This window comes from Urocitellus parryii, chromosome 1 (assembly GCF_045843805.1).
Source record: "Urocitellus parryii isolate mUroPar1 chromosome 1, mUroPar1.hap1, whole genome shotgun sequence".
Lineage (NCBI taxonomy): Eukaryota > Metazoa > Chordata > Mammalia > Rodentia > Sciuridae > Urocitellus > Urocitellus parryii.
In genome coordinates, this window is record NC_135531.1 from 64,532,333 (window position 1) to 64,560,317 (window position 27,985).

The window sequence follows — 27,985 nt, forward strand, 5'->3', positions numbered from 1 at the left end:
TATTTTAGCAGGTTGACACATCTTGTACTGTACTTATATTGTCATTTAATTCCTTTATGAGTGCCTGATTTAGCTCATTAGCTAAATTGTAATCCCCTCAAGACCCGTGTGTGTGTGTGTGTGTGTGTGTGTGTGTGTGTGTAAAACACACAGCAGGACATTTTAAAAATAAAGTGGTTGATAAATATTTGATGGATTTCTCCCTTTTTCCTTCTCTTCTCCCCTCCCTTCTTCTTTTTTTTTCTTTTAACAGCACCTTCTCTTTCTTTGGCTGTTGATGTAAAAGTTAGAAATGATAAAATGACTAGGGTGGCATCTTGAACCATTATCACATTCATGAACAGACTAGAACTCTATAGACTTGATGATTTTTGGAAATTTATTCAGATACATTTATTGTTTCTATCACTCCCAGCCCATCTATTTCTTCCTTCCACATGGCTCATCCTCTTGTAGATGGTTGGCTCAGCAAAGTAAACTCCTGAAGCAGAGTCTTGGGTTATGGACTCATTACACCTGGTTGGCTTTGCCACGTACTATGGATAGCTTGACCCTGGGGAACAGAATGTGGGTGGACCGTGGGAGTCCATTACTACTCTTGGGGCAGCAGCTTAGAGCACAGGCCTTGGTGGACTGGAAATGACTATCATGCCTCTGTAAGCCTATTTCCTCATCTGTAGGATGGGAATGAATTATGGAGTCTTTCTGAAAATTAAATGAGAAAATTCAGGATAAATCTTAGAAGAATGCCATGTATATATATTAAGCACTAAATAGATGTTAGCTATTATTTTTATGGCTAGACATGTAGGTATGAACATCATCCTCTGCTGCCCAGGGTAAAGATGCTCCCTTGAGAGTATAAGCTCCTAGAAGTTAGAATCCTTTAGAGGCAAATGACAAGCTCAAATCTCCAACAATCAAAATGGCTAAGAATACCAAACTTCAGAGCTGAAAAAGAAAACTGACACGTACACAAATGTTTTGCTTCTCTGAAAATCCTCAAAAAGCTAAAATTTCCTTTCCCTTGAGAGTATAAGCTCCTGGAGATTAGAAACCACTCAATTGCTTAAAATGGCCTGTTGTATTATCATATATGCCGCATTTAATTGCTAAGATTGTGAGGAGTGTTTTTCAATAGCTAATTATCATGTCTAAGATGTAGCTTCACATCAACCACACTATTTCTCTTCCTCCTCTCCCTCTTCCTACGTCTCCCCCTCCTCCTTCTCCTTCTCCTCCCCTTCCTTCTCCTCCTTCTTCTTCCTGTGGTGAGACTGAACTCAGGGCCTCGTGAATGCAAGCTAAACACTGTACCCCTGAGTTACATCCCAGCTTACTACATTTTTCAACCAACAGAAAAGTACTTAAGTTATCATATGATCTGAAAAGCACTGGAATAACATTGCATCTGTAACATGAGCTTAACTATATTCAAGTGGTTTCAGAAAATAGCCTGGAATGACATACATCAAAACTTAACAGTGATTTGCTTTGGATGATAGTGGGATGGTGAATGAATGTTTAAGAATTTTTGCTTCTTTATTTTTCCTATATATGTATATTATTTTCATGGACAGATAAATTTTTTACAAGAGGTAGATAGTGTACATTAGGTGGGAGTCAGAAGCTATGGTGTTTGGCTTATATTTTTATGATTGGAAAAAAATGTCAAACACATAAGGCACAAAACTGAACTATTTATTATGTATTTCCCAGAAAGCGGTGAGAGTGTGACATAAGCAAAATTAAAGACACTATGCCGGAGCTGAGGATATAGTTCAGTTGGCAGAGTGTTTTCCTTGCATGCAGAAAGCCCTGGGTTCAAGCCCCGGCACCACACACACATACACAAAGATTCTATGCTGGAGAGTTGAGGGCAGTTTTAGTTTTTGAGAATTTTCAGAGAAGCAAAACACTTGTATATGTGTCAGTTTTCTTTTCCAACTCTGAAGTTTGGTATTCTTAGCCATTTGATTATTAGAGATTTAAGCTTGTCATTTTCTTCTAAAGAGAATGGCCTTTGGAAGCTTTCAGCTACCAGTAAATGAGGTGAAAATGTATTTAATATTAAAGGTCTTAGGGAACGAGGCCCAGTAAAACCATCATTAGTAGTTCATGTTCAGGTGACATTTTAACCTTCCTTCCTAGTCCTGCTCCTGTGGTGTTTAATAGCCAGGAATGCCCACTGGCTGTGTTCTAAGCCTTTTTATTGCATGATGTATCCATCAATGTATCGTATGTTTTTCTATTAGAAAATAAATACATATCAAATAGTCCTCTGTTACACATTGCTATGCTACAGCATTGTATTTGTTTTAAAGTAGCAAAATGTCTATAGTCCCTGATTATTTTTCACATCTTTACCACACATAAAACTGCTTATGTTTATATTTTTAAAATGTGCATATGCGGGCTGGGGTGGAAGCTCAGTGGTAGAGCGCTTGCCTAGCACATGTGAGACACTGGGTTCCATCTTCAGCACCACATGAAAATAAATAAATACAATAAAGGTATTGTGTTCATCTACAACTATTTTTTTCCTAAAAATGTGCACATAATTATTATGGCTAACTTGAAAAATGCATCAAATGTAAAAATAAGAAGATAAAAATTACCCAGAAGTAACTACTATTAACATTTTGAATGTTAATAGTTTTCCATTATATGAACACACCACACTTCGTTTGTCTGCTCACGCTTGGGATTTTGCTAGACAGATTTTGGGACATCCTCTCTGTTGTTTCCACCTTCTCCAAGCACATCAGCTAGGTCTCCTCTTCAGGAAAGGAGCTGCTGCCCAGACGGAGTGTGGTTGGCAGACAGCCTCAAGATAGCGCTGTTGGTTCCTGCAGAGTGGCTGCAGCTGACCCACCCAGAGCTCCTTCCCAATCATTTCAGCTGAGGAAGACAGATCTGGCCCAGATTTTACTCCTCACCTCCATGGCATCCACCCCATTTACAGCAGCACCCCTTGATTCTCAGCCAATGCCTGTGGCTATGTGGGGCATCCTGCACAACCAGATGAAGGAGGAGGAAAGAGCCCAAGCTTGGGTGATGGGTAGTCAGCTCCATATGTTCTGGAAAGACTGTGAGAAGGGGAAGTCCTCCAGGGGGCAGCCTACCAGGCTCTGTACCTGGTCATCTACCATATGTATGCAGAGAAGTGGCCTGAGGTTCAGATACCCGGGATGGCAGTGAATGGGTTGGCTGGCAACAAGGGACTCAAAGGAAAGGATTATAAGTTTAGGAACAAAAAGACCTGGGTAGAAGCATGTGGATGGACACATGCTTAGGAGTGGGCTACACATGTGCCAATGTCTGCAGCATCTACTGGAGAGATTTAAGAGATTTTCATTCTGTTATTTTCCTCCAAAGAATGGTTTTGTTCTAGCAGGCAGTTTACTCAGCACTCCACAACCTAACCCCCACCAGCCTGGTCACCTGATGTTAGCTAACACCATTGTTGACTACCCCAGGCTGACACAATGGACCTGTGAGGGAAGTGACCAGGGTGGCCGAGATGGAGATTACACATTGGCCCAGCAGCATCTATTTCTTCTATTGTCACTGGTAAATGTCCACACGGACAGCAGCACTGAGTCTTCCTGTGGTGCCGTCCGTAAGGAGGTTCATGGCTTCCTTCCTTCTAGAAGTTTGACTACATTTACTTCCATTTGGAAAAGTTGTTTCTGACCTACTATTAGGCTTCAGGTAGTTTTTTTTTTTTTCTTTTTACATTTCAGATATTTTGTTTATCAGGTCTAAAATTTACATTTGGTCTTTTAAAAATAATTTTTATTTCTCTACCGAGCTTCCCCATCTGTTAACTCATTATAAAGCATCATCTTCTTTGTTTTTGCATGTACTTAATAGCTACTTTAAAATCCTATCTACTAATTCCAACAACTGGATCATATTTTATCATAATTTATTTATTTTTTATACCAGGGATTTAACCCAGGGACATTTAACCACTGAGCCACATCTCCAGGCCTTTTAATTTTTGATTTTGAGATCTCTTGGTAAGTTGCTGAGTCTGGCCTTAAACTTGTGGTCTTCCTGTCCCAGCCTGCCTCAGATTTTCCTGGTACATTTTATCTTTTTCTGCATGACCAGGAACTTTTTATGTATATGGGACACATTGGTTGATACATTTTAAAGATTCTGAATTTTGTTATTTTCCTTTAAAGAATGTTTTTTGTTTGTTTGTTTGTTTCGTTTCATTTTGTTTAGTTCTCCCCCACCCCCCCAGCTCTGGCAGCCTGTGTACTTGACTGACTTAGTCTCTGAATTCTCTCTTCCTTGCAGAGGACATTAATTGCAATCTTTAACCATTTTTTTTTTCATTCTTTCAGCCATTGCTTTCCACTAGGCTCCTTTGAACTTAGAAGGGGAAGGGGAAAAGGGAGGTATTAGGAACTGAAATTGATTTCCTTGCACTTTTGAGTTTGTCAGGATGACTCCAACTACAATATATAACTGTAAGCTTCAAAAAATAAAAATAAAAAGAGCTGGGTGCTGTGTGCATATCTGTAACCCCAGTGGCTCAGTAGGCTGAGGCAGGAGGATCATAAATTCAAAGCCAGCCTCAGCAGCTTAGCAAGTCCTGAGCAATTTAGCGAGACCCTGTCTCAAAATAAAATCAAAGAAATAAAAAAGGGCTGGGGATGTGGCTTGTAGTAGAGTGCCTCTGAATTCAATCCCTCATACAACAAAACAAACAACAACAACAACAAACTTGCATGTACAGTTCAGTGGCCAAGAAAAAAATCTGGACAAAGCTTTTAATGCAAATTTTGGGACATCTTCTGTGTGGTTCCCATCTGTTTCAGTATTTTCTCCATTAACTACTTCTCTTGTTTGGACACTTCTAAATTCTGTTGGTTACTCCTAAAACCAATCCTACAGTGGCTTTCTCCTAGATTTGTGACTGCCACACCACCTGGACTGTGGCACACTCTCATGGGAAAAGCTGTACAGACATGAATCTCATGTACCCTTCTCTTCCTTCAAGAATCAAATCCCTGATTACATTTTTTTTTGTCAAATAGTTATATATGTTGTGCTAAATTTGTTTTATATATGTTATGTTTTACATGTTATACTATATATGTTTTGTATGTTATCCCAAATATATTTAAATTGTAAATGTTCTCTTAAATTTATAATTGTTCTACGCTGTTAGATTAATTTGATAAAAGCTAATTTAGAATTTTTGTTGTTTTATTCTAATTTGTTATAAAGGACAGCAGAATGTATTACAATTCACATTATACACATAGAGCACAGTTTTTCATATCTCTGGTTGTACACAAAGTAGAGTCACATACATGTACTTAGGGTAGTGATGTCCATCTCATTCCACAGTCTTTCCTACCCCCATGCCCCCTCCTTTCCCCTCCCTCCCCTTTGCTCTCTTTAGAGTTTGTCTATTCCTCCCTTTCCCTCCCCTCCACCCCCCACAACCCTATTATGAATCAGCCTCCTTATATCAGAGGAAACATTTGGCATTTGTTTTTTTGTGATTGGCTAACTTCACTTAGCATTATATTCTCCATCTCCATCCATTTACCTTTAAACACCACGATGTTATTCTCTTTTAATGCTGAATAGTATTCCATTGTGTTCATTTAGAATTTTAATAAATATTGTCATATGATTCTCCATAGTTGGTTTTATTAATGTTCTCTCACCATATTGTATCAATGTTCCCATTTCTTCATATTGTCCAATAACTGTATCGTAAAGCTCTTTTCATGAAACCCTATTTGATGGATGAAAATGTTATTTCATTGCTGTCATTGGCATTTCCCCAACTTCTAGTGAGGTTAAGAATATTTTTATACACATTGGAAAAGTAACTTACCTATTTCTAATTTTGCCCATTTCTGTACATTTGTCTCTTTCTTATTAATTATATAATAATCAGTTACCAAATACTTACATTACAAATAGTTTCTCATAGCCTGTTTTCACCTTTGCTCCTAATGTTTTTTATGCTACAGAAGTTCACATTTTTATGTAAAATTTGCCTTTTATGTATGTGAACAGTAGTAATGGATGTGTGCTAATGTGCAATTTTGAAACCTATTTGTAAACTTTAAGTAATATTCCTTGAAATATTCCCCAAAATATTCTTTAGGGACATAATTATTAGTTTTTCAGAGTGCTCAGGTTTAAATATTCACAAACTTCTAACTTGTTCCATATTGTTGGACATTTTTATTATTAATAATAATAATAATATTTGAGTCCGTGTATGTATTTCCAATTATTTCATTGGTATAGGTTCCTGGGGGGGAAAAAGGAATATTTAAAAGTGTGTGATACAACATCTTCCCAAAGATTAAAACTATTTTAATTTTAAACAGCACACTAAGCTTTCTAACTCTGCATTTTATTATTTTTTAGAAGTTGCAATTTGGCAAAATGATCTTCATGTAAAAATACACATTTCTTTTATTTCCAGTGATATTTTTAATATTTTTGTGTGCTTATGCAGTTTTTTAGAATTTTGTTTTGGTTTGTGGGCAGTATACATTCTGTTCTTTTCCTCACATTTTCATTGGGATATTTGGCTTTTCCTTACTGATGTAGGAAGTCTAACTGTATCTATTAAGTACCTTAATTAATCCTTTTATATTATCTACTTGTTTCTTCATGAGCATATGTCATTTGGATATATATGATCATTCGATTAGTACTGTATTATCATAATGAAAGCTTCCATCTTCAAGGCTTGCTCAATGAATTTAAGTGTTAGAAATTCTTGCTCTTAAATTCCTTAAGTAGTTAGCACTTACAATGCAAATGAATGAAGAATTTTTTTTTCATTCACTTTTGTAATAATAATGAACCCAATGCTTCTAGTTAAAAACCTTCAATACACTTGGAATAGAGCTGCCACATGACCCAGCTATTCCACTCCTCATTTTCTACCTCAAAGAACTGCAATCAGTGTATTCCAATGTTTAAAGTGGTACAATTTACAACAGAGTTATGAAATCAACATAGGTGTCCATCAACAGATGAATGGGTAAAGAAAATGTGCTATGTATTCATGATGGAGTTCTACTTGGCCATAAATAAGAATGAAATTATGTTATTTTCCGGTAAATGGATGGAACTGGAGAACATCATGCTCAGTGAAATAAGTCATTTTCACAAAGTCAAGGGTCAAATGTTTTCTTATATATGGAAGTTAGAGGGAAAAGAAAGGAATTTTAAAAAGGGTGATTTCACAAAAATACAAGGGAGATCAGTAGAGTAGAGGTAGGGGATTGAGTGGGGAAGGAGAAGGAGAGAGATAGGGAAGGATTAGAGAATGGAATCCATTAAATTATTCTATACACATGTATGAATGTATCACAGTGAATCCTACTTTTAGGTATAATTATAATGTACCAACTAAAAAATTCACATAGATGGTAGATCAGCAGAGTAGTAAAAGTTGATCAGGAAGAAGGAGAAAGTGGGGGAAATACTTGGGAATAAAATGGAGCAAATTATGTACATATATGAATCTGTCACAATGGCCCCACTGTTATGCATAATTATAATGCACTAATAAAAACCCCTTCAGTATAATAGTATTTTCTAGTTAATTTGATAAGTTTAACTGATGATTATCGACATAAAGCAGGCACAACATCATAAAAGACTTTCTTAAAAGGCACTAATTATTTCTTTACAAATGTATATATATTTTTTATGTAATTATCTATGCTTACATATGTTTGTATGTTTATATATGTATGTTTTTAATTCCCATTGTGTTAAGGTCATACTGTAAATCTTTCATACTGAACATCAAAGTCAGAACACTGGTTCTACCATTATTTTCAATTTTTGGATTTTAAATACATCTTCTATTGCACATCTTAATGGTAAAATTCTAAATTATGATTTGGCTATTGAAGGATTTAGTACTGTGGATCTCAGGGGCCACCTGGTTTTGTTTTCGGAGGGCAGGAGTCCTTTTCCAAACCAAGTCAGAGTCAACTGCTCAAGTTATCCCATTCTGTTTTCAGAAAGGTTTTTATGATCTCTCACTTTAACCCATTATTCTTACTACTTGTGAACCACACAGAATAAACCTAAAGTCTACCTCACAACCCACATTTCTGAGGCCTACTGTTTTTGGCATCAACATGGTCCCTGTTGAAGGAGCCTCAGGTTTGCCTTCTGCCGTAGAGGATCTCTGACTTGCTCAGTGCCTCCCTCAGCTAAGCCTTCTGTAAGTGGTATGAACTACCCTGGATGTTCTCAGCATACATCTTCATTGTCATTTTCTTTCCCCCATAAATGACAACGTGGTTAACAAATGAAAAGTAAATAAAACCAATGGTTGAAATAAGAAAGCGGTGAAGATGGCATGAAGTCGAAAAATTTTGGAGGTTTCCTCCTTTAAAACAAGTGGAATTAGAAATTCTAGATGAGTTCAGGAGAGTCCTGGATTGACCTGATATTGGAATGGATAGTTTAGTCACCTTAATGTAAGAGACACTTGAGTCACTGGTGACTGAATTCAATGTAAAAGAAGGCTGAAATCACACGTGTTCTCGGTTAGTGGCACTAGACTGATTAGAATTAAAAGTCTCTCAAGTAATGAGAGGGCTGGGGTGGGGTGAAGTCCATCCTATAGATCAAACATTATTTTCAACAACATCTGTCCTTATTTGGAGTGGTAGTAGAAGAGAAAGATGGGGACTTGTTTGAGAATTTAATAAAACATGGAGGGCACCTGTTGCGTTTCCCTATAAGCTGGGGAGAATGAGTTAGACACCATGTAGCACACTTCCCTGTTCGCAAATTTTAACAGGTTTGATGACTGACAGAAGCTCTGATCTCGGTCAATGAAAGTTTTTCTGTTCCAATATTTATACGATGTAACCTTTCAGACACTGAAAGTGCAACCAAATATAGCAAGCTCTTTTAGCCATCCTTAAAATGACAGGTTTTCCAAACCTCTTGCTGTTCTTTTTACTCTCCGATGAGCACATTTTAATTTGATTCAGATTTGTTTGGTTGTTGGTGGTGGTGAGATTTGGAAGCCAGGCTCTGTTTTTCCTATTGTGGTAGAAAAATCACAGAAGGAGGCAATTAAACTCTTACTCCTTGATCTAGATTCTAAGTTAAATTCTTGTCCACAAAAATATGTTTAATATTCTAAGGCAGATTGCTAAAGCTAATATTGTAACATAGTGTGGATTATAGGTACTCCAGTGCTTTGCTTCATTCATAGTTTCAAATTTCATCTCTATATGTTGGCTGCTGTTGTGACAAACCATTCAGCAAACTCTTCAAAGTACAAACACCTAAGACTTTGGGAGAATTAGAAACATTTTCATTATGAATAGGCACCAAAATCTTCACAAAAACAACAAAAATCCCCAACCAACCACAACCACAAAAGGAACAGTGTGACCTCTTCTTAAGAACCCAGCGTGCCAATCATAATTGTAACATGTCCCTTTCTTCTGTCCCCATGCATTAGCTCTTTATCTGAGGAAAGCAGGGTAACAGAGGAAGGGACTCTGCAGTTTGTTTTTTCAGTCTGAGAAGAGTCCAGTGTCCTTGGCAGCCTGGAGGTGATGGATTCCCAGGTGTGCTTTGGCAGTTCCACTCTCACAACAATGACAGAATACTTCCCGCTTTTCAGGGCACTTTGATGTATGGTACTGCATTTGACCTTCACCTTTTATGTTAGTAGGAGAGGTAGTCTAGTCTGCTTTTGGCCCAAGAAAAAACAGCAACAAGAGGTGCTAGAGTTCAGACCATGCTCCCTAGGGCAGGAGAGAAGTCCTGATGTCCTCATCTTCTAATCTGGGGCTCCTTCTGCTGAATCACACTCTCTGCTGGGGGGGTGCGGTTTGAGTCTGTGAAGCTGGTTTGTACTGAGTATACCCATGGCAAAGCCTCTGAATTGAGATGTTGAAAAAGTGAACTGATAGGGAGAAGACGCCTTCAGCATCTTAGATCATTTTTCTAAGACCTGGAGGAGGCAGATCTTAATCCGTTTTTGGGTTGTTGTAACTGAATACCACAGACTGGGTAGTTTATACTGAACAAAGGTTTATTCAGATCATGGTTTCTAGAGACTGGGAGGTCCAAGGTTGAGGGACCGTTTTTGTTGAGGGCTCTCTTGCTGATGGGGACTTTTTGTAGAGCCCCCACACACCATAGACTGTCACATGGCAAGAGGGGTGCATCCAGGAGACAGAGCCTACTGGTATTTATAACAGAAAACCATTCTCATAACCCATTTGTGTTAGTCAGTTTTCCATGGCTGTGACACAATGCCTGAGAAAATTAACTTAAATGAGGGAAGACTTATTTTTGCTTGAAGTTTCAGAGGTTTCAGCCCTTGGTCAGCAGGCTCCCAGGTTTCTGGGCTTGTGGTGAGGCAGAACATCATGGCCAGTGTAGCAGAACAAAGTTAATCATCTCATGGCAATCAGGAAGCAGAAAGAAAGGGGTCGGGGAGGAGAAGGAGCCAGGGAAAAGATATAACCCTAGTTACTGACTTCTTCCAAGTATAGTTTCCACCACCTCCCAATAGTGCATTCAATTATGAAGTCATCAGTGGATTAATCCATTGAAGAAATCATAACCCCTGTGATCCCAAAGGACAAGACCATCAACACATGAACTTTTGGGGAATGTTTCAGATCCAAACTACAAAACTTATTAACCCATTAATCCCTGAACAAATTAATCTAGTTTGAGGACTCTGCCTAACCACCAGGTCCTGCCTGATGCCACCTCTTAACTCCTCATAAAGGGGTTCCATCTCAATGTGAGTTTTGTTGGGGTTATGCAAGCCATAGCAAGGCAGTTGAATGATTTGACATCTGCTTTAAATATAAAGAATAAACTTTATATAACCATAATGGGAAAAGATGGTATCTATAAACCAGGTAGAATATCCGTTCCCTTTTATTTGCACAGAATTTTTCTTTGGAGCTGAATGTTCTCATGTGATAGAGCTATGGTAAAGAAATAAAATGTTCCCTCTCTATAGAAGCATGAAACTGTAATGTTTTCTCTCTGAGAAAACAGTGGAGCTTGGTCAAGAGTAAAGCTTCAGAATTCTTCTTCTGTTAGTGTCTCACAGTGGGTGCAATTGTGACCACAGACACTAGGCAAAGAAGCCCCTTGCAGCTAATATTTTCATAGCAGGAATGTGAACGGGTGAGAATGTGAGGAAGAGAAAGGGAGGGATGGAATTAAGAAGCCCAAAGTCTTTCCCCCATCTTGAGCCCACTTTATAGTTGCTTTCATTCTGTCTTCTTTTAGCTCTTGCTACATGTGCTCTCTTGCAATGGCTGCAACTCAGATTTAAAGTGAGCTGTTTGTACCCCTAGGGCCCAGGGATGCTATACGATGGACAGCCAGATTTACAAGGCAAGCATTATTTGAAGCTCCCATGAATGTTAAGATAGCTCCGTTGTCAGATTGGATAAATTTTGAGGGAGGTGAAAGCTAACTCTTCAGGGTCAAAAGGAACATAAGACTTAGCTTCAGCAATATAGCCCAGGTTTAAAATATATTTAATTTCTGCTCTATAAGTAGCTACAGAAAGAAGAATAAAAGGGGAAATTAGAAAGAAGAGGAGGTAATTAATCATAGGAAGACTAACCCAACCTTGTACAGTATTTTATTACCGTTTTTGAACCCAGACTGAAGAATTGCTGTCCATGGTTTGTGTCCCTCTCCACATCCTAAGAACTCCAGGTGTCTCCTCTGGGGTGGATTGCCATAGCAACCCATGGGGCTGTTGGGGAGAAGATATGCCCTGCCTGCAGAGAGCCACTTAATACTATTGTTCAAATTCCTGGGGAACAGGAGGGGCAGACTGTTGTGGTAGAAAATCACAGAAGGAGGCAATTAATTTCTTACTCCTTGATCTGGATTCTAAATTAAATTCTTGCCCACAAAAATATGTTTAATATTCTAAGGCAGATTGCTAAAGCTAATATTGTTACACAGTGTGGATTATATGTACTCCAGTGCTTTGCTTCATTCATAGTTTCAAATTCTAGCTCTCTATGTGGGATGGCGAGCTCCACGGCCATGACGTTGTCTCCAGGCACTGCCATCCCAGGCGCTGTGTCACTATGGTACGGTAATGGAAAAACAGAGCCATGAGTATGTTGAGACAAGTCACAGAGCCAAGAGTAATTTGGAAGACACTCATTTCTTTGTCTCTCCAGCATGTGACTTATAGGGTCAGAAATCTGGCAGCATGAGAGAAGACCACTCATGTTCCTTTGAGGAACTGCACGTCTGTGTCTAGCAGGAGCCTCAGTGACTGCGGGGAGGGGGTTGGTGTATCTGTGAGAGGCCAGGCTTCAGATCTCTTAATCTAAAACTGAAAAACACAAAGGACGTGTGTAGTGATTGAAAACCCTACAGTATCATCCAAATACAATTATCCTTCCCCACCTTAAAGGGGAAGTTTAATATATATATATATAATATATATACATATTATATATATATTTGAAATTCCCATGAATGTTAAGATAGCTCAGTTGTCAGTTTAGAGATAGATGAAATCCTATGATTAATATATATTTACTATATATATTATGTAATATATATACTATAATATATATTTACTATATATACATATATATAATATATCTCTCTATATATAGAACCTGACATATTATATGTGTGTGTATATATACAATATAAATATAATATTCTTCCCTATATATGCCTATCTGTGAGAAAGTTTAACTTATAAATTAGGCATGGTAAGAGATTAACAACCATAATGGGCTATAGATCTTAGCAACCTCAGCATATGATTTTTCTTCTCTGTTGAGAACTTTTACCTTTTCACTTAAAGGAAACACTTGACAGCTTCTCTTTGTTATATACAAATTGTCATTATCACTACATTTGTCTTTGGGGATATTATTAAATGTTATCAAGCACTGTGATACTGCAAAGTAGATCCGATAATGTAGACAACTACAGAGTGATTTATATAGGTGCGTAGTGTATATAGCATGGATACACTGGACAAAGGTATGATTCGTGTCTTGGGCAGGACTGATCAAGATGGTGTTGGGGGTGCTGGGGTTGTGGCTTGGGGGCTGGGGTTGTGGCTCAGCGGCAGAGTGCTTGTCTAGCATGTGCAATGCCCTGGGTTTGATCCTCAGCACCACATAAAAATAAATATATAAAATAAAGATATTGTGTCCAACTAAAAAATAAATATTAAAAAAATATGGTGTGGGATTTCATCATGATACACACTATGGCATGCAATTTAAATCTTATGAATTGTTTATTTCTGAATAGCCCATTTATTATTTTCAGAATATTGCAGGTAACTAAAACCTCAGCAAAACTGTGGATAAGGGGTGACTACTATAATAATTTTGTAAAGTAGCACATGATTTAGGATTTTCTGCTGTATATTTTAAAGAAAATCAAAAGTGGTTTTTAATTTTATTTTGAACATCACTATTTTGACTAATATCATATACTTTCCACGGGTAAGCAACAGTAGACAGACCTAGATAAAGTTTCAAAAATGGGAAAATTTCTTTAACACTGATTAGAAACCAGTACATGTTTATTGTAAATGATTGAAACAATATAGAAATGTAGAAAGTAAATGAAGTCTGGTAATAACCACCCCCAAGATATTGCCTTTGTTAGCTAGGAATTTGTTTCTAGCTTCCAGAAGCTAAAGGGCCAGAGTTTTAAGTGAGCTTGTCTCTTCATATTGGGTTACATTTGTTCTCTCTGTAATGACACATAGTATAAACAGCAGTCAGCACATTATGACAAAAGCCAGAAGACTGAAAATGAAAATTCATATTAAAGTCATAGACACCAAAAGACCCTAAACCTTTACATTTTGTAGATATGTTCATTTATCATTTTTCTAAGGTCCTTATAGGTAAAATGGAAGATTATTCTAAAAAATATTTATGATTGACAAATGATGATTATATATATTCATGGGCTACAATGTGATATTTCAATAGATGTTTACATCTGCAGAATGATTAAATCAGGCTAGTTAACAAATCCTTCGGCTGTCTCTCTTTCTGGAGATAGCCTGCCTTCTCCCGTAGGTGTATTCTCCAAAGGCATAAGTCTGAGATTACCCCCATTCTCCCTTGAATCTAATTTCCTTGGTAAACCTCTGTCTAAACCTTTGGGGAGGAGTTAAAAAAAAAGCAAATCCATCATCTCACATGCTTATCAATTTTTTATGGTGAAAACATTAAAAATCTAGTCTTCTACACTTTTGAAATATATAATACATTCTTTCTTTCTTTGCTCTTTTTAGATATACATGGTAGTAGAATGTATTTTGACATATCATACATACATGGAGTATAACTTCCCATTCTTGAGGTTGTACGTGATGAGGCGCTTCACTGGTCTTGTATTCATATATGAATACAGGGAAGTTATGTCTGATTCATTTTAGTGTTTTTCCTATTCCCATCCCCTCTTTATTTACTACAGTGAATTTCTATTCTCTTCCCACTCCCCTTATTATAAGTCAGCATCTGTATATCAGATAGAACATTTGACCTTTGGTTTCTTGGGATTGACTTATTTCACTTAGCATGATAGTCTTGAGTTCCATCCATTTAATGGCAAATGCCATAATATTGTTATTCTTTGTGGCTGAGTAGTATTCCATTATGTATATATACCACATTGCATTTTAAAAAATTTAAAATTTGTTCTGAGTAGTTATACATGGCAGATGAATACATTTTGACACATCATACATAAATGAAGTATAACTTCTCATGCGTCTGGTTGTATATGATGTAGATTTACACGGTCATGATATCATATATGAACATAGGATAATAATGTCTGATTCACTCTACTATCATTTCTACCCCCTCCCCTCTTTTCATTCCCCTTTGTTTACTCAAAAATACCTTTATTCTTCCTCCTGGCTTATTGTGAATTAGCATATGCATATCAGAGGAAACATTCGGCCTTTGGTTCTTTGGCGTTAGCTTATTTCGTTTAATATTCTCCAGTTCCACCCATTTATCAGCAAATGTCTCCATTTCATTCTTCTTTAAGACTGAGTAATATTCTATTATATATATAATATATTATATATATCTATTATATGTGTGTGTACATATTATATATTATATATTATATATAATAGAATATTACTCAGCTTCTTTATCTGTTGAAGGGCACCTAGATTGGTTCCATAGTTTAGCTGTTGTGCTGCTATAAACATGTGGCTGTGTCCCTGTAGTATGCTGATTTTAAGTCCTTTGGGTGTAAACTGAGGAGTGGGATGACTGGGTCAAATGGTGATTCCATTCTCAGTTTTCTGAGGAATCTGCATACTGCTTTCCATAGAGTTTGCACCAACTTGCAGTCCCTCCGGCAATGTATGAGAGAACCTTTCTCCCACCTCCTTGCCAACATTTATTGTTACTTGTATTCTTGATAATTTCCATTCAGAATGGAGTAAAATTGAATCTCAGTGTAATTTTAATTTGCATTTCTCCAATGTTGAACACTTTTTCATATATTTGTCAGTTGATTGTATTTCTCCTTCTGTGAAGTGTCTGTTCAATTCCTTTTCCCATTTATTGATTGGGTTATTATTATTTTTTTGGTGTTAAGTTTTTTGTTGTTATTTGTATATCCTGGGGATTAATGCTCTGAGGTGCAGGTGGCAAAGATTTTCTCCCATTCTGTAGGCTCTCTCTTCATGCTTTTGATTGTTTCCTCTGCTGTGAAGAAGCTTTTTAGTTTGAGATCATCCCATTTATTGATTCTTGGTTTCACTTCTTGTGCTTTAGGCATCTTGTTGAGGAGCTCAGTTCCTAAGCCAACATGATGGAGATTTGGACCTACATTTTCTTCTAGTAGGCGAAAGATCTCTGGTCTAATGAATGCCTTGGTCCTTAATTCACTTTGAGTTGAGTTTTGTGCAGGGTGAAGAGAAAGGGTTTACATTTCATTCTACTACATATGGATTTCCAGTTTTACCAAGAGCATTTATTGAAGAGGCTATCTTTTCTCCAATGTATGTTCATGGAGCTTTTGTGTAATTATGAGATAACTGTATTTATGTGGGTTTATTTCTTTGCCTTTCTTAAAGAAGAATGAAATGAAAACATTTGCTGATAAATGGGTGGAACCTGAGAATATTATGCTAAATTCCATTAGTATTCATGTCTGTTTTGTGTCAATATCATGCTTTTTAAGAAATACTATAGCTCTGTAGTATAATTTAAGGTCTGGTATTATGATGCCTTCTGCTAGAATGCATTCTTATTTATTATAATTGCCGTTCTGTGCAATAGATCACTAAAGCTTATTTCTCCTAACTTGAAAGTTTAAAAAAATTTAAAATTAGGTACATTATAATTATACATAGTAGTAGGATCCATAGTGATATGTTTGTGCATGCACATCACATAATTTGATTGATTTCAATTCCCTAGTACCTCCCCTTTCCCAGGTCTCATTCTTTTACTTTACTAGTCTCCTTTCAGTTTCATGGGAACCTCCCTTCCCTGATATTTTTCCATTTTTCTCTGTAGCTTCTTCATATGAGAGAAATCATATGACCCTTGACTTTCTGAGTTTGGCTTATTTCACTTAACATAATGCTCTTAAGTTTCATACATTTTCCGGCAAAGGTTAGAACTTTGTTCTTCTTTATGGTTAATTAAAACTCCATGGTGTATATATAACTCAATTGTGTTATCCATCTATTGTCAAACATCTAGGCTGGTTTCAAGGTTAGGCTATTGTGAATTGTGCTGCTATAAGCATGGGTATAATGTCTGATGCCTTTAATTCTCTGGGATAAAAACCAAGGAATGATATAGCTGGGCCATATGGTGATTCCATTGCTAGTCTTTTGAGGAATCTCCATAGTGGTTTTGATAGTGGTTATAATAATTTACAACCCTATCAACAGTGCAAAAGTGTTCCTTTTCACCCACATCCTTTTCAGCATTTATTATTTGCATTCTTGATGATTGCCATTTTAACTGGAGTGAGATGAAATCTGTGTAGTTTGATTTTCTAGCTAAAACTCTTTGATCAATATCTCCTCTTTCCCTGTCCATCCCTTCTTCTATCCATTGGTAATCACCATTCTAGTCTCTGTTTCTATAAGCTCAACGTTTTTAGGTTCCACATAGGTAAGATCATGCAATATTTGTTTCTATGGCTTATTCTACTTAATATAATGTTCTCTAGAGTCATATACCTGACAGCATTTCCTCTCTTTTTATGGCTAAATACCACTCCATTGTGTATATACACACTGAATTTTAAAATCCAATATCATCTGATGGTGGAAATCTAGATTGTGTCCCTGTCTTCATTATTACAACTGGTGTCACAATAAATATGGGAGCACACATGTAAGAGGTCAGGATCTTTGGTGACCCTACCAACCTAGAGTACCTGCTCTTATTGCTCTACTAGAAGTTTGTGAGATGATTGTGATGTTCTGTTTTTTTATAGTTTATAATAAAAATATATTTGATAGCTTAAGTTGTCTTCTTTTTCCTCAGAGCATTTCACCTATGTTAAAATTTTATGTTCAAATCCTTTTTTTTCTGGATGACTACCTGGATGTGACTGTATAGTTGTAAAACTGATCATCATAGCTGGCTGTTGACGTTTATTAGATCAGTTATACCTCATTTTTTTTTTACTGATGATCATTTATTCACCTGATGTTCTTAGGGGCTTTTTGTATGCCTGGTGCAGTGCAGAAATTGAAGGTAGAATAGAACAAAGCTGACAGGGAAGAAAGACATGTAAACAGACAACTCTAAGATGCTGTGGAAGAAAAAGGTCCATGGGGGTGAATGAAACCCAGAGGAGGGAGGGACTCTTCTTTGCCAGAGGTGCCAAAGAAGGATTCTCTTAGAGGAATTCACATTTCAGAGACACAAGTCCACAAAGTTCAGTAAAAACATGTAGGTTGCAAAAGAGACTGGAGATAAAGGAAGAAACAAAGTATATTAAAGTAAGAGATACACTAACAGAGAAGAGAATTAACATTTGTAGTGCCTTTTGGATACCATTTCCTGGATGTCAGCTAATTCAAGGTGTACAGTCACGTGTTGCTTAATGATGAGAAATGCATCCTTAGGCAATTTTCTCATCCTGGGAACATCATATAGTGTGTACTTAACATAAAGCTAGCTGGTTTAGCCACCTATACAACTAGGCTATGGATTCTGGCATTTTGCTCTTATGCTGCAAACCTGTATATATGCTACTGTACTGTATACTTCAGGCAGTTATAACAGAATGCTATGTTTTTAAAACATAGAAATGTATGTTTTTAACATCTATGTTTTTAAAATCTATGTTTTTAAACATAGAAAATGTACACTAAAAATGCTAGGTGATAGGATTTTTAAAATTCTATTAGAGTTTTATGGACCACTCTTGTATATGTAGTCAATTCTTGACCCAAACATCATGTGGCATGTGACTGGATATCATTGTCCTCATTTTGCCCATGAGGAAACTTGGGCTTTTCAGAAAGGTTAAGGAACTTGAGCAAGGTCTCATAATATGAGTTACCCCCAGAGGCATCGGGATTCATACGCAGGTCTGCCAGCTCCAGAGGCTGCGCTCTGTCAGTCACAGCATGAGGCTGAGGAGAGAGCTCGCCTTTTGGGGGAACAGTATGTGGGTGTGGCTGGAAAATGAGGTGCATGAGAAGAAACAGGTAGGAATGAGGTGAAATGTGGAGCATGGGGCCAAGTGTGAAGGGCAAATTCAGTCTCAGAAGATTTGCTCCTAAAATTGAAAATACCAGTGAAGGCTGGTAAGCAGACATGACAGCTCAGATTTATCTTAACAGGAAGAAAACTCTGGCTGCCTTATGGGATACAAAGAGTTGGGAGAGATTGGATTCAGGGTCACAGATTTAGTTTGTTTACACTTGCATGTGCAAACAAAGCATTTTTCTAAATTGATCTTGCTCTGTAAGACTCCCTCCCTACTGAATAAGTGGGTGAAAGAAGAACCTGCCTTTTGTTGAAAATAATAAATGCAGCTCAATATTGAAGTAGTGAATCCAGTAATGTAAAAGGTTTTTTGGGGAGTTCATTTTTTTTTTCTTCTGGGCCTCACTAAAATGCTGACTGAGTGAAAAGAGGCTTACGTGTCCTTGAGGGTATGGGTATGTGTGTGTGTATCATGGAGTGGCGGGTCCTTGCTGGCATGCACGGGGGTCTGGTATTGTCTGGTTCTGCCTTGGGCATTCTGTTGGCACCTCTGGTTGACGTGTGTGGCTGCTGTAACTCATGGCACATTCTCTCTCAGGTCCATTTGGCTTTCTTGGTCCCCTGACTCTTTGTTGGGCTGCACCGCCCTGGTGTGGTCCCCTTCAGTCCTCCATAGCATGCTGGGCCATGTCCACACCACAGACAAGCTGGGGAGACTCTGGGTAGCTAAACTCAGGTCCTTTCTTGACCTAATGGCAGGGACACCGATTTTACTAATTTACATGATAGATCACTCACGCTGTAGAATCACCACCCATGTTGTCATGAGGGTAGGGGTGGGACACAAAGGTGTTCTGTGAGAGAACACCCCCTGGAGCCCTAGAAGGGAAGTGTGGCACAAGCCCCTTGATTCTGTTGTCAACACTTTTTAAATTCTCACCTTCTCTGGGATTTTAGCCTTAGGTGGGGAGAAGCTGCAGTGGACGTCTCTACCTCCTTATTCTGCCTTTTCTTCCTCCTCAGACCCCTTTGCCTTTCCACACGTCTCATGTTCCCGACTCACTGGGGCTTGCCCTAGGTCACCCCGTCCTCCTTCCTGAGGGCCCATTAGTCTCCCTGTAAGGGGAGGCCCTCACCTTGGGCTGTGTCAGCAGCTGGAGTCCAAGCGTGAGAGACACCAGTTACCAGGTAGGGCCACATGAAGGGGGAAGTCTTTCACAGCTGTCATGGGTGTCCCTGTCACACAGCTGTCCCACTGTGCAGGTGAGGGGTAATGCTCACCAGAAGAGATTGACTGGGCGGGAGCTTTGGTGAAGCCAAACGGATGGGGCTGAGAAGCAGAGGGAAGCTGAGGTGCCTTTGGGTTCCTACTTGTGGCAACTGCTGGGTACAGATGCACTTGACAGAGGAAAGATGAGAAGGAGTGGTGTGAGGGCAGGGAGTGGGAGGAGGGGTGGGAGGCAGGGAGAAAGGGAAAGAGAGAAGTTTAATTTGGGACATAATTGAAATGCCATCTAATAGTAGAATGTGGGCTGGTGCCGGGGAGAGAATTGGACTGGAGAAATGGATCTGGGAACAGGTGAGAACATTCAGGGATGGAAAAAAGAAGAGGAACTCACTCACACGGTTGATGTTGAATTTGAAGAACAAAATCATTACTCTGCTAATTCTTGCACTTTATAATGATCCAGGACTTTGTAAGGTCTCCTCTAAATTCCTGCAGAGGGGCAGGTCAGAGGTCATAGAACACGCACAGATGGTTTGTTTGTTTGTTTTGGGTGCTGGGGATTGCACCCAGGGTCTCACACATGCTAGGCAAGCTGTCTGGGTGCTACCATTGAATCACACCCCCAGCCCCCGTGCTGCTATTTTCAACAAACACCCAAAGAGAGTAGGAAGCTTCAGTTCTGAGACACAGATCCATGGTACACCAAGTTCATGTCCCAGCAAGGCCAGATGACACTAAAGGAGACTCTCTGATGATTGGCTAAAAATAAATAATTTGCAGGCACATACAGAGGCAGTGTTTCATTTTTTCTGTGGCCTAGCTGAATTTGTTAAATTAACTCCTGGAAACACAGAATGTACCTTGCATCAGTCTCATCATCATCACGGTGCCTGAGACACGGTTTAACCTTTGGATGTACTCTGCTAATGTAATTGCCTTGCTGCCTTTGAAAGGTGGCTTTTAATTGGGTTCTGAGCAGCAGCTGCTGTTGGGGTGCCTCTGCAGCCTGGAGATGTCTCAGGCCAGTTCACTGAGTATTCCTTCCCTTGCCTGGGCAAAGGGCTTGGCTAATCGCCAGCAGTTACTGAAATGCCATCGGTTATAGGATTGCCCTTTAAGCCACTGACTGGGTATTCTATTGAGTTTCCACCCTTTTTCTCTCAAATGTAAGTGGAGCTTTATTGAATACCATGTTAAATTCAGAGCTTCCCCTTCTCAGCAGCCTTTTTATCAGGTTATCTCCCCCTAGTTTATGGAAGTTGGTCCTCTGCCTGGATTAGGGGTTTAAGAGCTAAAGACAGCTGTCATTTATAGGGTTCAGGACTGTCACAGGGAAGTGTGATGGATTATCTCACAGGCTTGTCACAGGGTCCTTAATTTCTGATGACATGTGCAGGTCACCTGAGAAGTCTCAGCTTATTTTTCACTTTTTGGTAAAATTGTGCTGAACTGAATTGTGTCTCTAGGACTAGAGGTGAATAAGATTATTGACCTGAAGATTTTTAATTTGTTTGAAGAAAATGTGTATGTAACTGTCACAGTGAATAAACAGGTCAGGAGGAAGGGAAGGCAGGGACAACAGAAAGAGCTCTTTTTGTTTTTGGGTGTCCTTTCCAGAGCTACTCTGGGGGATGGTTCTTTTCATGTGCCAGGGTGAAGTCTTGGGCAGGCCCGGCGCATTTCTGATTACTGTAATATCATAAAAAGTTCTCCAGTCCAATTTTCCTCCCAGACAATCTCAGTTGGTAATTAATATGTACAGCTCAGATAGAGCGGCTTAAAGGCCCCTGCCTGGCTGGAGCTTGCTACAGGGCAAGACAGGCTCCGGCTGCTGCTCTCTCCCCGGCTCTCCTCTCTGGCTTCCTGGGTGGTTCCCACTTTTCCATGTTGGACCCATCTGGCATGGGTTTGCTCTGTGTGTGGACAGAGTTTAAAGTTCAGTTTTTGATGATGCTCCTCTGTTTGCCGGGGCCCTTCCATGCTGGGGATGGCCTACCCCGCCAACAGGAAACTTATCTCCTCACCTCACCTCCTGTGCCCTTGGCTACTGGCCCTCCAGGCTGCCCTTGCTGCTGCCTGTTTGGCTGGCTATAAGATGAGCCCAGCCTGGCTCACTTCGGTGTAGCCAATTTCTGGGTCAAAAAAACCCAAAAAACAAAAAAACCCAAATCCCCCCCAAAAACATTCCTCATTGATTTTGCCCTTGGTGGAACTATTACTTAAAATGTAGCATCTGCTTCTCTGCTTTTATCCTCTGGCAGGCAGTTCCTAGACATTCGCCCCTCAGACGCTTATGCATGGCCAGGCACCAACTTTTGGGAAAATACAGGAATCTCTCTGAGCAAGCTCCTTGGAGCCTTCACTAGCTTGAAGTCAGGAGAACACCCCTTCCTCTTCCCTGGGGTTTGTGTGGGGAGCAGGTAGGTTGGGGTTGGGAGGCTCAGCACACCCAATGCCTGTGAAAAAATCTTCTGTAATCTCCAGGAGTTTGGCCATTCCACATGTAACCCTTTTATGTCCTTGAGTGAATAAAGGTCAAATCCTTTTTAGTCACCTCCTTCCCAGGTCTGATGTGGTGACCTCCCCTTGTCACCTGGGCATTGATTTTTGTTTGTTGAGTTGAAGTAGTAGCCAAAACACAAACATGATAGCCCATCTTAACATTCAGCTACACTGGAAGACCGTTATCATATGATTCATAGACACAAAATATGGCCTGCTATTGTCAGCTGTAGCGTGACCAGTGGGGTGTAAAGTGTCCCCAAAGACTTTTGCCATCTCAGATTAGTTAGAAATGAGGATTTCCTGCTCACCAACCTAGTGTAGCTATCGCTTTCTTTGCAAAATCAAACACACTCTCTCCCTCCCTCACTTCTCTCCATTCTCCTTCTCTCCTCTTCTTTCTCTCAGGCCTCTGCTCTTTCTCCTGGCTGAAGAAGGAGAATTTCATGCTTCTGTTCTTTACTTAAGCTTCCCTGATGCTCTTCCAGGGCTTAGACTCTGCATTGAGTCCCCCTAGAACCTTTGTCTTCTCATCCAAACCTTTGTGTAGGAAACTCTCGGCTAGACCTAGCAAGGGTGCCTACATAAGCGCACACGGGAGCGTAGTCAAGTATGTTCACTCACTCTTGACACCACAGATGCACATACAAAGAAAAGATAAATAGACAGCAGTACAGCAGGGACTGGGAGAGAGAAGGCTTAGAGAACCACAGGTGAAGTAATCTCTGGCTGCTGCTGCAATTCCAGGCAGCTTTGCTATGTAGCAAATCTAAGCAGGAAACCCAGGTAAGTTAGTTAAAAAGTATGACTAATTGAATAAGTTGGAAGTGCTGCATATGTCTTTGTAAAGATTTCAAGGACATTTTCCGAGGGCAGAAGGTAGGCCGGATTAACTTTCTTTATCCTTCACAAGCTTAGCACAGTGGTTTTGGGAGTAGTAGCTGCTAGATCAACAGTTACCAAATAAAGGGCAGATCAGAGCAAACCAGCTTGTGAAAGCTGAAAGATTTGGGGAAAAGATCTCAAAAATGGATAAGAATGACTAGAAACTGGTAATCCAAAGAATTTGCACATAGTTATTTCCCCCACCCCCACTGTTTTTTGTTTTTGTACTGGGGCTTGAATCTAGGGGCACTTAACCACTGAACCACCTCCTCAGCCCTTTTTTATATTTTATTTAGAGACAGGGTCTTGCTGAGTTGCTAAGTGCCATCCTGATCTGCTGAGGTTGGCTTTGAGCTCGTGATCCTCCTGCCTCAGCTTCCTGAATTGCTGGGATTACAGGCGTGCACTACCGGGCCAGACTTCCACTGTTTCTTACTGCTTATTTTTTCCCATTTAAAAGAAATTTAGATATAAATCATATCATAAAATTCATGATTTTAAAGTATATAATTTAGTGAGTTTTAGTATATTCACAAGGTTGGGAAACCATCACCACTATCTAAGTGCCGATCATTTTCACCAGGCCCAGAAGGAAACTCAGTAGTGGTCAACGCACAACATTATACATTTGTTAAACCCACAGAATGTGCAGCACGGAGTGAACCTGAATATACTATGGATACACTACATACATCCATATTTGTTCATCAGCTTTACCAAATATGCCACATACATGCAAATTATTAATAATAGGAAAAATCATGTGTGGGGTGTGCAGGAGTGGGGGGAGGGACACTCCCTGTACTTTCTGCTCAGTTTTTTTGTAAACCCAAACTGCTCTAAAAAAAATTCTATTAATTAAAATAAATAAAAAACTCCACACCATTAGCAGTCAGTCTGCGTCCTCTCTTCCCCTAAGCTTGTGACAACCACTTATCTCCTTTCCCTTTCATACATAGGTGCTTTAAAGAGGCTTGTAAGTATTTGTTTTGGTAATTACAGTTAAGATAATGTCAAGAGTTCATACATTAAAATATCATGTTTTTATAACCCCTTCTGCCCTTGCTCGAAACATCAGTGAAATATAGGCTTTACGAAAATTAAAATGGCATAGCTATTTGTAAGAATAGGAAAAAAATCTTGGTGATCTAAAAGTATGACAAAAATACTTTCTGCAGTGGAAAACCTGAAGCTCCAGGTATGAACTCCATAGAAAGCAGAGGCAGTTGGGAGTTTGAGAATCCCTGAAAAATCATTCCAGGAATGGATCAGAATGAGAATGGGCGTTTGAGAATTCCTGAAAAATCATTCCAGGAATGGATCAGAATGAGAATCAGGCTCAAAGCCTTGAGCTGGGACCTTTGGAGGGATCCCCCATGGAGCAACATGTATATGGTGTCTTGTCTTTAGTAGCTGAGAATTCAGAGAAAATCAGAGAGAAATATTTGTTGGAGAGGCTCATTGACTATATCAGCAACTTCTGCAACATCACCACAGCAGAGGAAATCTGATATTCTAACCAAAGAGCTGGTTCTGGCCTGGGCATCTTAAGGGGGCCAGAAGATGTAACTGAATGAAAACTCACTAAAGTCCAATATAATGATGCACTTTCAGGATTGCTATACTTCCTAGTAAATTGATTCTTTTATTGATATAGGATCTTCTTTATCACATTTGATATTATATATAGTCCAACTTTTGTCTTTTGACTAGAGTTTATCTTTTCTATCATTTTATTTTTAATGTTCACTTTCTGTATTTTAAGAATATCATTTGGGAGTTCAAAACCCAATAGAGTCAAATGTATGAAAGATGATTTATCAAGAGCTCTGTAATGTTTGGAACAATCAATAATTAAAAAAAAGAATATCATTTTAAAGGTAACTCAGTTTTTTTTTTAACAATTGGTGCATTATAATTGTATATAATGGTGGGATTTGTTGTCAGATGGTTGTACCTGCACACAATATAACGATATAATTTGGCCAATAGAAATTTTTTTACTGTATTTTAGTTCTTGCAACTTTTCTATAAGCTTAAATTATTTCAAAAACAATTAAAATTTAAGTTAATAAAAAGACCCAGTGTCATATTTTGTAATCCCAGCTACCCTTGAAAGTAAGGCAGGAGGATCAAGAGTTCAATGCCAGCCTCAACAACTTAGCAAGACCCTGTATCAAAATTAAAAATAAATAATAAATAAAGGGGTTGGGATATATCTCAATGGCATAGAACATGTGGATTTAATAGTGCTTCAAAATCAACAATGAAAATTGAGTTACTGTATAATTAATACAGCCATGGAAGTTATAAATATTAGGAAATCCATATGAGGAGGCTAAAAAGAACAATCACATGATTATCTTTATACATAAAGGACATTATCACTTTTATATCAATTATACATATATTTCCAGTTTGTTGCATGTCTTTATGCATTGTTTGCAGTGGTCTTGTTATGTAGACTTTTTAATGTAATTCAGTCATTGGTCTTTTATTTTACTGTTTCAGGATTTTAAACCATAGTTAGGACAATTTTTCCTACTTAGAGGTACAGTTATCAATCAGTCATTTAAAAATGTTTTTGTTTTGGTTTAATTTTTAAATTATTTTTTTAGTTGTAGATGGACACAATATTTTTATTTTTATGTGGTGCTGAGATTCGAACCCAGTGCCTCACACATGCAAGGCAAGTTATCTACCACTGAGTTACAACCCCAGTCCCTGTTTTGATTTAATTTTTTCACCAAAATTTCTAATGCATTTGGAAATTATCCTGGCAGACAGTGGACTTGGGGTGGAGTTTTTCTGGTTTCTGTTGTGCAGAAGTGTCAGCCTCTCATGTGCCCTGGTGTTATGCAGGGTCTTGATTCCACCTTGGTGTCATGTACAGGCCCAAGACCATGTGTTTCAGCCCCTGTGGATGTTAGAACTCTGTCTCCTGGCTGAGAAGTCTAGTGTGTTACCCCTCAGTTCCCATGCTTTCTTCTTGGCTTCGCCTCTTATCTTTGTTTCTGGAATCTGAGGATCCCTCGGTTTTCCTCCCTCCACTTAAGCTTAAATATGTATGTTTGGCTCAGCTTGGGATTTTCCTTTAGCTTGTCTACTACTTCATCCTGGGTCAGTGCATGGTGTTCAGGAAATTGGAGAGGACACATTCTAAGGGGCTTGGAAATAAAATGAGGCAGGTGAACACTTACTCTAGAGGCACCATGAGTTTTTCTGGGCCTCACAGCTGTTTTGAAGCATTTCAGAACTTCATAGGCTCGAGCAGATCTTCAAATGTCCAAGCTGGTCAATCACAACTTAAAGACTTCTGAGATAATACTGACTCACTGTGATCTACTGAGTGTATTGCTCACAAGTGCTGTCAAAGGACAATGCATCTTTGACTCAGACATTTGTTACTTTCTCTAATACAGAGCAAACTCAGTGCCGGATATGTATTTCACATACTAATAGATTATACCAAGATTTTTAAAGAAATCTACTTTAGAACTATGGTACATGAACTTTGTATATGGTAGTGAGATTCCCCATTTCACATCTGTCTTGGCTGGAGCACAAAGGGGTTTGGTGGCCCAGTGTGAGTTTGGGAGTCTGTGTAAGACTTATTTATCTGATTACTTGTATTCTGGAATCCTCATGAGAATCTTGAGTAATCATAAATGATTTTTAAAGTCTTTGAATCAACAGCATATGATTAACCTTCTTTGGTGCATGGTTCTATGACCTATTTGGATTTGTGTAATCCTCATAATGATGACGCAGAACCGATCTATCAACCCCCAGACTCCCCCACACCATCCCTTTACCATCACACATCCCCACCATGACTCCCCCAAACCACTGATCTGTTCTCTGACACTACTTTGGAAATATCAAACAAAAGGAATCATTGCATATATAACCTTTTGAGAATGACTTTTTTTGTGACATGACACTTTGATAGGCATCCAAGTTGCTGGATTTATCAAGGGTTTGTTCCTTTTTACTGCTGAGTAGTATCCATTGAAAAGATGTACCAGCATTATTTAACTACTCACCTACTAAAAGATATGTGGTTGTTTCCAGTTTTTAGTGATAATGAATAAAATTCATATGAGAGAAATCATTTTATCCCAATAAATGTCACTATGACTTTTCTCTACTGAATCCCAGTTGCTTTTGTCTGACAGTAACTTAGATTCTACTTCTACCAAAAAAAAAAAAAAAAAAATTCTCCTCTTAACCCCAAGGATGATGATTAGGGTTCCTTCTTATATCAAGTATAATCTGTCTAGGAAAATAAGGAATAAGCAATGGTGATGTCCACTAAGATTGAAGGATAGGCAAATGGCAATGATTCAATATAATTTTAGATATATTTCTTTCCAGAATGCAGAAAAGAATGCAGAATAGAATAGATAATAGAACTAGCCAGTGCAGTGGTATGGACTTATGTGCCTGCCACTTTCTCACACCCCACAAAAGGGAAACATTTTTGGAAAAATTTTCATGATAATAATAATATATCTTTAAAGCCAGATTTGGGCAATGTTCTTCTTGTACTCGTATAAAAATACATAGTGCAGTAGGTTGTGGGTTGACTCTTGCTGAGGGGTGTTAAGACGTGGTCTATGTTGTCTTC

The 27,985-nt window shown here is 38.7% G+C and overlaps 1 protein-coding gene across 1 annotated transcript in view; it reads left to right on the top strand.

The window, feature by feature from the left end:
• Rasgrf2 (Ras protein specific guanine nucleotide releasing factor 2) overlaps positions 1-27,985 on the top strand; it is a 231,658-nt gene that overhangs the window by 47,138 nt on the left and 156,535 nt on the right. The window lies entirely within an intron of this gene.